This window comes from Saccopteryx bilineata, chromosome 1 (genome assembly GCF_036850765.1).
Source record: "Saccopteryx bilineata isolate mSacBil1 chromosome 1, mSacBil1_pri_phased_curated, whole genome shotgun sequence".
Lineage (NCBI taxonomy): Eukaryota > Metazoa > Chordata > Mammalia > Chiroptera > Emballonuridae > Saccopteryx > Saccopteryx bilineata.
In genome coordinates, this window is record NC_089490.1 from 191,469,531 (window position 1) to 191,481,670 (window position 12,140).

The 12,140-nt window shown below is 40.4% G+C and overlaps 1 protein-coding gene and 1 non-coding gene across 3 annotated transcripts in view; both read right to left on the reverse strand.

The window, feature by feature from the left end:
• Positions 1–12,140, reverse strand: part of NAA15 (N-alpha-acetyltransferase 15, NatA auxiliary subunit) — a 70,253-nt gene that overhangs the window by 49,466 nt on the left and 8,647 nt on the right. The window lies entirely within an intron of this gene.
• LOC136321586 (U6 spliceosomal RNA) lies at positions 4,977–5,084 on the reverse strand. Its single transcript, XR_010728734.1, has one exon. It is a non-coding gene; the product is annotated as a U6 spliceosomal RNA (small nuclear RNA).

The following is a 12,140-nucleotide window of genomic DNA, read 5'->3' on the forward strand; positions in this document are numbered from 1 at the left end:
AAAGAAAAAAAAGAATAGATGTACAAAATTTAAAAAATAGGTTTATTTGCTTGTTTTTTAAAAATCCCATGTAGGCCCTGGCCGGTTGGCTCAGTGGTAGAGCGTCGGCCTGGCGTGTAGAGGTCCCGGGTTCAATTCCCGGCCAGGACACACAGGGGGAGCACCCATTTGCTTCTCCACCCCTCCCCCTCTCCTTCCTCTTTGTCTCTCTCTTCCCCTCCTGCAGCCTAGTGAAGATGGCTCAGGCGCTGGAGTGGCTCTGGTCGTGGCAGAGCGACGCCCCGAAGGGGCAGAGCATCGCCCCTGGTGGGCGTGCCGGGTGGATCCCGGTCAGGTGCATGCAGGAGTCTGTCTGACTGTCTCTCCCGGTTTCTAGCTTCAGAAAAATAAAAAAAAAAAAAAAAAAAAAATCCCATGTAACCACTATTACTAAGCTCATTCTACAGAACTATGTGGGAAGAAGGTATCGTGACGGAATTATTTTTTAATTGATTTTTAGAGAAAGAAAGGGAGAGAAGGGGGACAATAAGGGGAGGGAGAGAAACACTGATTTGCTGTTCCACTTATTTATGCTCTCATTGATTGATTCTTGTATGTGCTCTAACCAGGGATCAAACCCACAACCGTGGCAAATTGTGATGACCAACTGAGCTACCTAGTCAAGGCCTCATGATAAAATTCCTAATTCTTAACCAAATCTATAGGCTTAAAATAAATTTTTAGGTAACTTACTTTTATTTAGGAGAAGAGGGGTACAAAATACTACATATAGTATTAAGCAAAGATTTCATATTCAATTCATTTCAAACTGGGTTTGTAAAATGACATGGTAGACAGACATGACATTCTCCACAGAGAGTCATCAATTAAATAAAAATATGTCACCCTGGCCGGTTGGCTCCGCGGTAGAGCGTCGGCCTGGTGTGCGGGAGTCCTGGGTTCGATTCCCGGCCAGGGCACACAGGAGAAGCGCCCATCTGCTTCTCCACCCCTCCCCCTCTCCTTCCTCTCTGTCTCCCTCTTCCCCTCCCGCAGCCAAGGCTCCATTGGAGCAAAGTGGCCTGGGTGCTGAGGATGGCTCTATGGCCTCTGCCTCAGGCGCTAGAATGGCTCTGGATGCAACAGAACAACGCCCCAGAGGGGCAGAGCATTGCCCTCTGGTGGGCATGCCAGGTGGATCCTGGTCAGGCACATGCCGGAGTCTGACTGCCTCCCCATTTCCAGCTTCGGAAAAATGAAAAAAATAAAATAAAATAAAAAAATATGTCTACAATCCCATCTCTGAAACTCATATTTGGGGGAGTTCTTAACATTTCAGAATTGTTAATTAGAGTTTCTCTTACTTTAGAATAAATGCCATAGTACTCTATTTGTCCTCTTGCCTATAACATGGGCATATGTTAATTCAAAATTAAATGTAAGAATTTCAACATACTAGAATACAGTAGACTATTATCTTTTATTAGCAGTTAGGTTTTAACACTGTGCTATAGAAACAGTAAAGCAGAACAGGATATAATTAAAATAAATTGTTCAAATAGATTTTTTAAATCCCATGTGCTAAATATTGGCATCTTATACTCTAAGACTCTAGCTTCAGAATGTATATAATAACTGACAACTAGTTCGTGCCTCTGCTAAGCGTGAAAGTAGTAAGTATAAAATAACTATTTTCAACTGTTGAATGAGAGCCAACATAGGCCTGTGATCACAGACCCATACAGACCACGGCAGTCTCACTGATCTAAGCAGGCACCTGAGTTAGAAACTACTTGACTGGCTGGAATCTGTGGCACAGGGCACCAGAGAGAACTGGGCAGAGACGAAGCCTCAGAAATCTGGACAGGAACCTTTGGTGAAATAGTCAGCTGAGCAGGTGCACTGCAGGATTCTACTGAAGCTGGGCAAAGAACAGCTACCAGGCAGCAGGAGCTGAGCAACTACTGGTGTTCATACACGGCTGGGAGACCTCTGAGTTCCTAACATTCAGTTAGAGAATTTGTAAAGACACTCCAGGATTCAGCAGAGACCCAGAAATGACACACCCTAAAAATAAGGCTAATTTATACCCACTTTTATTAAACCTTAAAAACAAGCCCTGAAAAGAACAAGCCAATGCACAAACTAACTTTCAAAAACAAAACTATTAAGACAATAGGAACCAGACATTCCATAATATTCAGAAACAGGAAGAAAAATTTTGACCCATGATCTATATACAAAAATAAACAATAGCCTGAGCAGGCGGTGGCGCAGTGGATGGAGCGTCGAACTGGGATGCGGAGGACCCAGGTTCGAGACCCCGAGGTCGCCAGTTTGGGCGTGAGCTCATCTGGTTTGATCAAAAAGCTCACCAGCTTGGACCCAAGGTCACTGGCTCGAGCAAGGGATTACTCGGTCTGCTGAAGGCCCGCGGTCAAGGCACATATGAGAAAACAATCAATGAACAATTAAGGTGTCGCAACAAAAAACTGATGATCGATGCTTCTCGTCTTTCTCCATTTCTGTCTGTCCCTATCTATCCCTCTCTCTGACTCTCTCTCTCTGTCTCTGTAAAAAAAAATAATAATAATAAAATAAAAAATAAAAAATAAAGGAAAACCAATCAGCAGACTCAGAAATAATAATCATGGAAATAGCAAAGACTTTAATAGTTATTATTATGTAATGTTAAAGGACTGAAAGGAAACCGTGGATACAAGAAAAAAAATGGGCCCTGGTCGGTTGGCTCAGCGGTGGAGCATCGGCCTGGTGTGTGGGGCACCCGGGTTCGATTCCCAGCCAGGGCACATGGGAGAAGCGCCCATTTGCTTCTCCAACCCCCCCTTCCTCTCTGTCTCTCTCTTCCCCTCCTGCAGCCGAGGCTCCACTGGAGCAAGGATGGCCCGGGCGCTGGGGATGGCTCCTTGGCTTCTGCTCCGGGCGCTAGAGTGGCTCTGGTTGCGGCAGAGCGATGCCCCAGAGGGGAAGAGCGTCGCCCCTGGTGGGCGTGCCGGGTGGATCCCGGTCGGGCGCATGCGGGAGTCTGTCTGTCTCTCCCCGTTTCCGGCTTCAGAAAAATAAAAAAAAATAAAAATAAATGGAAATCTCAAGAGAAAAACTACCTTAAAAAATGAAAATTGTAAAATAGAAAAATGCCAAAAATGAAAAGTTAACCATATGGTCTTAAAATATTAGACACTGCAGTGAATTTGAAGTCAGTGCAGTAAAAATAAAACCACTGCAGAGGTGGACGGAGCATCGACCTGGAGTGCTGAGGTCACAGGTGAGAAGTCCCAGGCTCACCCAGTCAAGGCACATATGACAAGCAATCAACAAACAACTACAGTGAAGCAGCTATGAGTTGATACTTCTCACTCCTCTACCCCTCTCTCCTCTCTGTAAAATCAGTAAATAAAATCTTTTTTAAAAAAATAAAGAAAAGAAAGCTGAAGGAAGATTTAGGATTCCTGCAGTGGAACTCTGCTAAAGGAATGCATAAGCTACAAATTCTGACACCAGGGATAGGACAAAACTCAATAAAATTCAAAGTACATATGTATAATTGAGAGGCAGCTACCAGTAAATTTGAAGAGAACAGTGAAGTGGCCATGGGGACACAAAAACAAATGTATAATAATTTCTCAATTATATAAAACCTGAAATGTAAATTATTTTAAAGCAAGCTCTAATATTTTCAAGCATAGCACACAAAAGCAAAAATAAATACCTTATAGAATAATGCTGCCCCCTAGTTTCTAAACACTCCACAAATCCTCACATACAGGCCAGAAAATACAGCAAATAAAATCACCCACAGGCCCTGGCCGGTTGGCTCAGTGGCAGAGTGTTGGCCTGGTGTGCAAGAGTCCCGGGTTCGATTCCCAGCCAGGGCACACAGGAGAAGCGCCCATCTGCTTCTCCACCCCTCCCCCTCTCCTTCCTCTCTGTCTCTCTCTTCTCCCGCAGCCGAGGCTCCATTGGAGCAAAGATGGCCCGGGCGCTGGGGATGGCTCCTTGGCCTCTGCCTCAGGTGCTAGGATGGCTCTGGATGCAACAGAGTGACGCCCCAGAGGGGCAGAGCATTGCCCCCTGGTGGGCATGCCGGGTGGATCCCAGTCGGGCACATGCGGGAGTCTGTCTGACTGCCTCCCCGTTTCCAGCTTTGGAAAAATGCAAAAAAAAAAAAAAAAAAAAAGAAAGAAAGGAAGGAAGAAAAAAGAAAAAAAAATCACCCACAGCACTATAAGTAGATGAGACAACTAAAAACTCCAATTTATATGTAAGTACATAAGCATCTAAGACCAGAAGCACCAATGGGTACTGTCCAAAAAGTAACACAACAGGGTCCTAGTGGTGACTGAACACATGTAATATTAACTAGGATTCACCCTGAGGAGAGGGCCACTTGTTTAGAGAAGCACTACTGACAGACATGAAGGATGAGCATGCTGGCTACTAAGGGAGTCAAAAGGAAGACACTTAAAAGTCTGTACAATGAAAGTTGACAGTTTTAGCAAGGCACAGCTTTGGAGGAAGAGGCACCTTAGGGGAAGAAGTGTCGCTTGAAGGATTGTGGAGAAGGAGGCGTCTGAAGATAAAGGCCCTACTAAAACAAGATAAAACAACTGTGTGATGGGGGGAGGGTGGAAGGTGCTGTATTTATTTAAAAACTGCATTTCACTGTAGCAACAAAAGAGGGTGCTCTTGAACCAAGAGACTAAAGAACCTTCATTGAAAAATTAATCGTCTTTATTATAGTTCCAGTAAAATCCATCACAAGTAACCTGAACAGAAAAAAGAACCCAATATCCATATTAAGCTATTTATGCAGAATTTAAAAAGTGAAAAATTTTTGACAGATGAAAACTTACCAAAAATCCTAGTGGTAAAAGAAAAGATGTAACACAACACTCTATCATGAATTAAATCTATTTAAGTAACAAATGCAGACATAAAAGAATACCCCAAATCAGATATTTAAAAAAAAATTTTTTTAAAATATAGAACGCTTCACGAATTTGCGTGTCATCCTTGTGCAGGGGCCATGCTAATCTTCTCTGTATCGTTCCAATTTTTAGTATATGTGCTGCCAAAGCGAGCACCAGATATTTAAAATTTAAAAGAATAGACTAACAATAGGAAAATCTAAAACAGGAACAGGCTGAACTTAAGAAAAACATAAAATCATCTTGAAAATGATGACTATAGTATAAGCTATATAATCTCAAGAGAGACGAAATAGGAATGCTTCTCAAAAAATAAAGAATTGAAGGAAAATAAACATAAAAGCAAGGCAAAAGAAGAGCCCATATGCAAAGAGCACTGAAGAATTAAACAACAGAATACTCAAAACTATAATTTTTAAAAAGAAAAACACCCTATAACTCCTGAATTAAAAGAAAACATCAATCTGGAGGGTATTATGCTAAGTGAAAGAAGTCAGTCAGAAAAGACAAATACCACATATTTCACTTATATGTGGAATCTAAAGAACAATATAAACAAAACAGCCATAGGGATGTAAAGCAATGCTAGGAAATATTGCCAGTAATATTGTAATAACTATATATAGTGCCAGGTGGGTACTGGAAATATCAGAGGAACACTCTGTAAAGTATATGACTGTCTAACCAACATGCTGTATGTACACTTGAAACTAATACATAATAATATTGAATGTAAACTATAAAAAAAATTTTTTTTTGGACAGAAAGTCAGAGAGGGACAGATACAGACAGACAGGAAGGAAGGGAGAGAGATGAGAAGCGTCAATTCTTCGTTGCTGCTCCTTAGTTGTTCAGTGATTGCTTTCTCAAATGTGCCTTGATGGGGGGGGAGGACGACTACTACAGCAGAGCAAGTGACCCCTTGCTCATGACAGCGATCCTGGGCTGAAGCCAGCAACCTTGGGCTTCAAGCCAGCGACCTTTGGGCTCAAGCCAGCGACCATGGGGTCGTGTCTATGATCCCACACTTAAGCCAGCGACCCCTCGCTCAAGCTGGTGAGACCGCACTCAAGTCGGTGATTTTGAACCTCGGGGTTTTGAACCTGGGCCCTCCATGTCCCAGTACAATGCTGTATCCACTGTGCCACCACCTGATCAGGCCAAAAAAATTTTTTTTAATCAATCTACATTCTGAAACCACATTCCAAGGAAAATGTATCCAGATGGAGACATTATTTTGTAAAACAATTCAATTTCACAGATAATGAAAAAACCCTTTGAATCTCCAAAAAGAAAGATCAAGTCAACTAAAAAGAAAAGCAAATTGGCATCATCAGCAACACAGCAGCAAGACGACAGAAAGGCAGTATTTTCAAGAAAGTTTAAAAATGTTATTCAAGAATTTTATATCCAGCCAAGCTGTCTTTCAAATATCAAGCCTATAAAAAGCTGTTATAACATGTAAGAACTCAAGATTTTCACAAGCATTGCTGAGGAAGCTCTACTAAACAATAAGCTTCATCAAATCAAGAGATAATTGGGAACATTTCAGCGAAAGGTCTGTTGGTGAATATTAACTATATTTAATTATAGAACTAAGTCTAAAACAAAAGGTATGACGGTGGAAGAATGGTAGGTAAAATGACATGCTCTCACAAAATAAGTTATTTTTATAACATTTAAAAGTCAGAAGAGACAGAAAAAAGTAAAGTAAGCTCATTAACTGCCTCACACATAAGAAAATGAGACTCGATGGATTTAAATTTAAAGTTGACATATCTATTAGTAGAAGCCTAAATTTAAAAAAAAAGAAGACTAAAGGGAATTTTTAAAAGGTATATACATAACCTGACCAGGTGGTGGCGCAGTAGATAGGGCGTTGGCCTGGGATGCTGAGGACCAGGTTCTAAACCCCAAGGTCATATAGCTTGAGTGTGGGATCATAGACATGATCCCATGGTCCCTGCCTTGAGCCCAAAGGTCGCTGGCTTGAAGCCCAAGGTCACTGGTTTGAGCAAGGGGTCACTGGCTCAGCTGGAACCCCCTGTTCAAGGCACATATGAGAAGGTAATCAATGAGTCTGACCTGTGGTAGTGCAGTGGATAAAGCGTCGACTTGGAAAGCTGAGGTCACCGATTTAAAACCCCTGGCTTGCCTGGTCAAGGCATATATGGGAGTTGCTTCCTGCTCCTCTCCTCCCCCCTTTTCTCTCTTTCTCTCTTTCCTCTCTAAAAAAAAATATTAATAAAATAAAATTTTTTTTTTAAAAAAGAGTAAGTCTTTAAAAAAAAGAGAGAGAAAGCAATCAATGAAACATTAAGGTGCTACAACGAAGAACTGATGCTTCTCATCGCTCTCCCTTCCTGTCTGTCTGTTAAAAAAAAAAAGTATATATATATATATAAAGGTAACTGAAACAAAAATTTGAGCCTTCCAAAATACCAAAAATATTTTAAAATAAAAATACCAAACAGAATATAAGACACATGGCATGGGTAACAACACAAGATGTGATCAATTCAATGAAAAAGCAAAGTTCTCTAGATTACACTTAGAACAGAACAAGTGCCAATAAACACACTTTACTATTTGCGAGGCACTGTCATACATATCTCACTACCTGACCAGTGAGGTAGGTTAGAACTTTTCACTCAGGTTTACAAACTGAATCTTAAAAAAGGAAAAAAAATAAAGGAAAGCAGAATCAGGATTCAAACCCAGAAACTTTCTATTTTTCTTTTCACACAAGAAGACCCAGAATTGTTTCAAAACACAAACTGAAGAAATGTGTAATATCTTATTTCCTTGTTAAAATATCAAGTCTCCTCACAAAAATCTTTAGAATAAATTAGCTTGAAACTTTTGATACTATGAGTACAAAGCTTCATCTAATAAAGAAAATGCTGAAAGAAGTTTAAGTCTTCTTAAAGGCAGTTGCAACTAAGATGGCAAAGAATGTGTCACTATCTCGGGTACTAGATGGAGAAGCTCTGGCTTAACAACTAGTCCCACTTCTGAGTGAAGGAGGTGCTACCCCAAACCCAGACTGTGTGATCTCGGCATCACTTGGTTAGATAATGCAGTCAGTTCGCTATAATGCCTGTCTTGAAAACACACATTTGCCCCAACATGATAGAGAACATTTTGAGCATACTAAATTTCAAATTTCATGTTTGCATCTGTAGGATTCTGTCTACCAGAAATCACTAGGTAAACACAGAAACTGCACCCAGCTGAAACAAGCTGAATAGGCCTACTGTAGACACACCTCAAATCTCTCTTTCGGTTCACCTCCTGTGGTATAAGCCACACCCATTCACATCTGGTATTACTTTCCCTCAGATTTCAGATAACTTTCCTTCCATCACATCACACAGTAACTCATTGCTGCCATCCCTGAGGCCTACTTCCACAAGCAAACTTCAGGTCTTTTCCAAGGTAAAGTGCAGTATTTACACTGTAGTATTTATGTCTTTATTAACCGTTTGCCATATGTAAAACTGTGCTATCATTTTTTACTAGGTTCATATCTTTGCTTTTAATGTTACTAATGAAGCTTCTTGTGTGCTGTGTCCACCCCATTTTCTGACAAGCCCAGTCGTTTTTACTGCATGATTTTTCACAGCACAGTAACTTTTAGGAACCCATATATTGATATAACACAACTGACTGCATGTAAAGCAATTAGAAATATACTTTCAACAATGTAATCATAAGTATTGGTTATATTTTTTTTATAATTTACTCAAAAGAATGATACAAAGGTTTTATCAGTTAATGTGTAAAAAGGGTCTAGCATAAAGTCTGGTTTAAAATAGATGTTCAATAAATGCCAGTTTGCTTCATTTCTCCCTTCTTAAAGATTCTGTCTAGTCCTGGTTGGCTCAGTGGATAGAGCGTCAGCCCAGCATACGGATGTCCCAGGTTCAGTCCCCACTCAGGGAACACATGAGAAGCGACCATCTGCTTCTCTTCCCCTCTATCTCCCCCTCTCTACCTCTTCTCCTCTTGCAGCCAGTGAGTGGCTCAACTGGTCTAAGCATCGGCCTCAGGCACTGAGGATAGCTCAGGCTGATTCTAGTATTGGCCCCAGACAGGGGTTGTTGCCAGGTGGATCCTGATACAGGCATATGCAGGAATCTGTCTTTCTTCCCTTCTCTCTTTAAAAAAAAAAAATCTGTCTGTTCCCAAGCACTCATAATCAAAGGTTATCTTGTAATCTCCATGAGAGCTCTCTGAAAAATAAGAATAGCATATTAATGGAAGCCACTATCATAAGGAGAAAACCTTTTTAATTGGAACAAGCACATGTGAAAGCAGACAACAGATCCCTAAGGTTTTTTTCCCTAGGCTTATATTTTTAAAAGCAAGCTTTCATTTCTCCCTTTATGTACAGTCAGCTAAAACAACTGTTATAGATGACACAAAGAAATGTTTAAATAATCTCCTCTATAAGAAATCAAATAGAATCATTAAAAGTATCACTAGCATTAAAAGATTACAAATAGATGACATAATACTGTATAAGAGAACCCTAGAGATTCCACCAAAACTATCAGAACTGATCGGTGAATTTAGCAGAGTAGCAGGATACAAAATAAATATCCACAAATCAGTTGCATTTTTATATACCAAAAATGAACTATCAGAAAGAGAAACTAAGAAAGAAATCTCATTTATAATTGCAAATTTAACCAAGGATGTGAAAGATCTGTACTCAGAAAATTTTAAAACACAAAATAAAGAAACTGAAGAAGATACAAATAAGTAGAAGCCTATACTGTGTTCATGGATAGGAAAAATTAGCATCATTAAAATGTCCACACTACTCAAAGCAATCTATAGATTCAATGCATTTTCTATCAAGATACCAATGGCATAGTTCACAAAACTAGAATATTCCAAAAATTCACATGGAACCACAAAAGAACCTGAAAAGCCACTGCACTCTTGAGAAAGGACAAGGTTGGAGGATTCACACTACTTGGTATCAGACCATACTACAAGGCTATAGTAATCAAAGTAGCATGGTACTGGCATGAAAACAGACATACAGATCAATAGAACAGAATAGAGAGCCCCAAAATAAACTGACGCCTTTATAGTCAATTAATATTTGACAAAGAAGGCAAGACCATTCAATGTAGTAAAGACAATCTATTCAATAAATGGTGTTGGGAAAATTGGACAGATATTTGCAAACAAAAAAAGAAAATAAACTGGACCGCCTTCTTGCACCACACACAGAATAAACTTAAAATGGATTAGACTGAAATGTTAGAGAAGTTCAATGACTTGGAGCGGTAAACACACAACACCATGTAGAGATGAATTAGAATTGCACACCTAAAGCCTATAGTTTCATTAACCAATGTCACCCAAAAAAATTCAATTAAAAAATAAGATAACAGCCTGACCAAGTGGTGGTGCAGTGGATAGAGCATCGGACTGGGATGTGGAGGACCCACGTTCAAAACCCCAAGGTCGCCCTTGGGCTCAAGCTGGTGAGCCTTGCTCAAACCAGATGAGCTCGCGCTCAAGCTGGCAACCTCGAGGTCACTCGGTCTGCTATAGCCCCCCGGTCAAAGCACATATGAGAAATCAATCAATGAACAACTAAGGAACCGCAACGAAGAATTGCTGTTTCTCATCTCTCTCCCTTCCTGTTTGTCTGTCCCTATCTGTCCTCCTCTCTGACTCTCTCTGTCTCTCCCACAAGAAAAAAAAAGTTTAAAAACAATGGTAACAATTTTCCCAATAGGTATAAGTAGAAATTTCAAATTACATCAGCTGAAAATATGTTCCTATTTTGCTAACCAAAGAAAATATCAGTGGAATAGAGCATACCAGATAACAAAACATTAACCTCTCTCGTTCCTTTACTTCTACAGTACAATTTTTATTTTACTTTAAAATAGCTAAAAAGGATTGCTTTTATTAAATTAAAATTTTAAGAAATTACTTTAATTCCAAATTAAGTAGTTAACAATATAATTCATAGCTTACCTAAGAGGGAAAAACCATATGCAACAAGTTAAACTAGTTTTTTTAAATGTACAGCTTCAGTATCGATTTGAACAACATGCATCACAAACCGGTGTATAGACCAGGGAAATTCCCAAAAGTCAAGAATATAATCATGGCATAAAATTCCCTTCCCTCCACACCCTAACTTTTATACTAAGAACCATCACTCCTTTAAACCTCTTCGCTTGCACTTGCCATTAAGCATTGGCAAATGACATTCTTCTCCAAATAATTTTCACTAAGAATCTGAACTTTTTATCTGTTCAATATGGCTATTGCCTATAAACAGAGAGCGGAGTTGTGTTTGGATGTGACTGCTAATGGGTGACTAGGCTCACTGATTAGTTAAATGCCTTGATCCTTTTTTTGTGTGTGTGCTAGAAAGAGAGACAGAAAGAGGAACAGATAGAGACAAACAGGGAGAGAGATGAGAAGCATCAATTCTTTGTTGCGGCACCTTAGCTGTTCATTGATTGCTTTCTCATGTGTACCCTAACGGGTAGGAGGGCTACAAAAGACCAAGTGACCCCTTGCTCAAGCCAGCGACCTCGGGCTCAAGCTGGTGAGCCTTACTAAACCAGATGAGTACACGCTCAAGCCAGCAACCTCGGGGTTTCAAACCTGGGTCCTCAGCGTCTCAGTCCAACTGAGCTACCACCTGGTTAGGCCATGACCTGGTCTTGATAGCCCAGCTTCCAGCATACCTTTCCAAATTCCAAGAATTCAATTTGATTTTTAAATTTTCTGAAAATGACTCAAAAAGGAACTCTAACAAAAAAAAGTCTCCTCCTCACATTTTATATTCATAATAGCATATACAGAAGTCCTCACCCCTGAGTTTGTGTCAGAATCTGCTGTAGAGCTTTATGAAACCAGGTTCAATTCCAGGTCAGGGCACACAGGAGAAGTGATCATCTGCTTCTCCTCCCCTCCCGATTCCCCACACACACACACAGCTATGGCTCAAATAGCTTGAGCAAGTTGGCCTGAGGCACCAAGGATGGCTCCATGGCCCCACCTCAGGCACTAAAATAGCTCGTTTGCTGAGCAGTGGTGCAGGCCCCATATAGACAGAGCTTCACCCAGGTAGATCCCCATCAGGGCACTAGCAGGAGTCTTTCTGCCTTCCTGCCTCCCACGTAATAAATAAATAAAATAAAATTTTCTTTTATTATGCTTTCATGA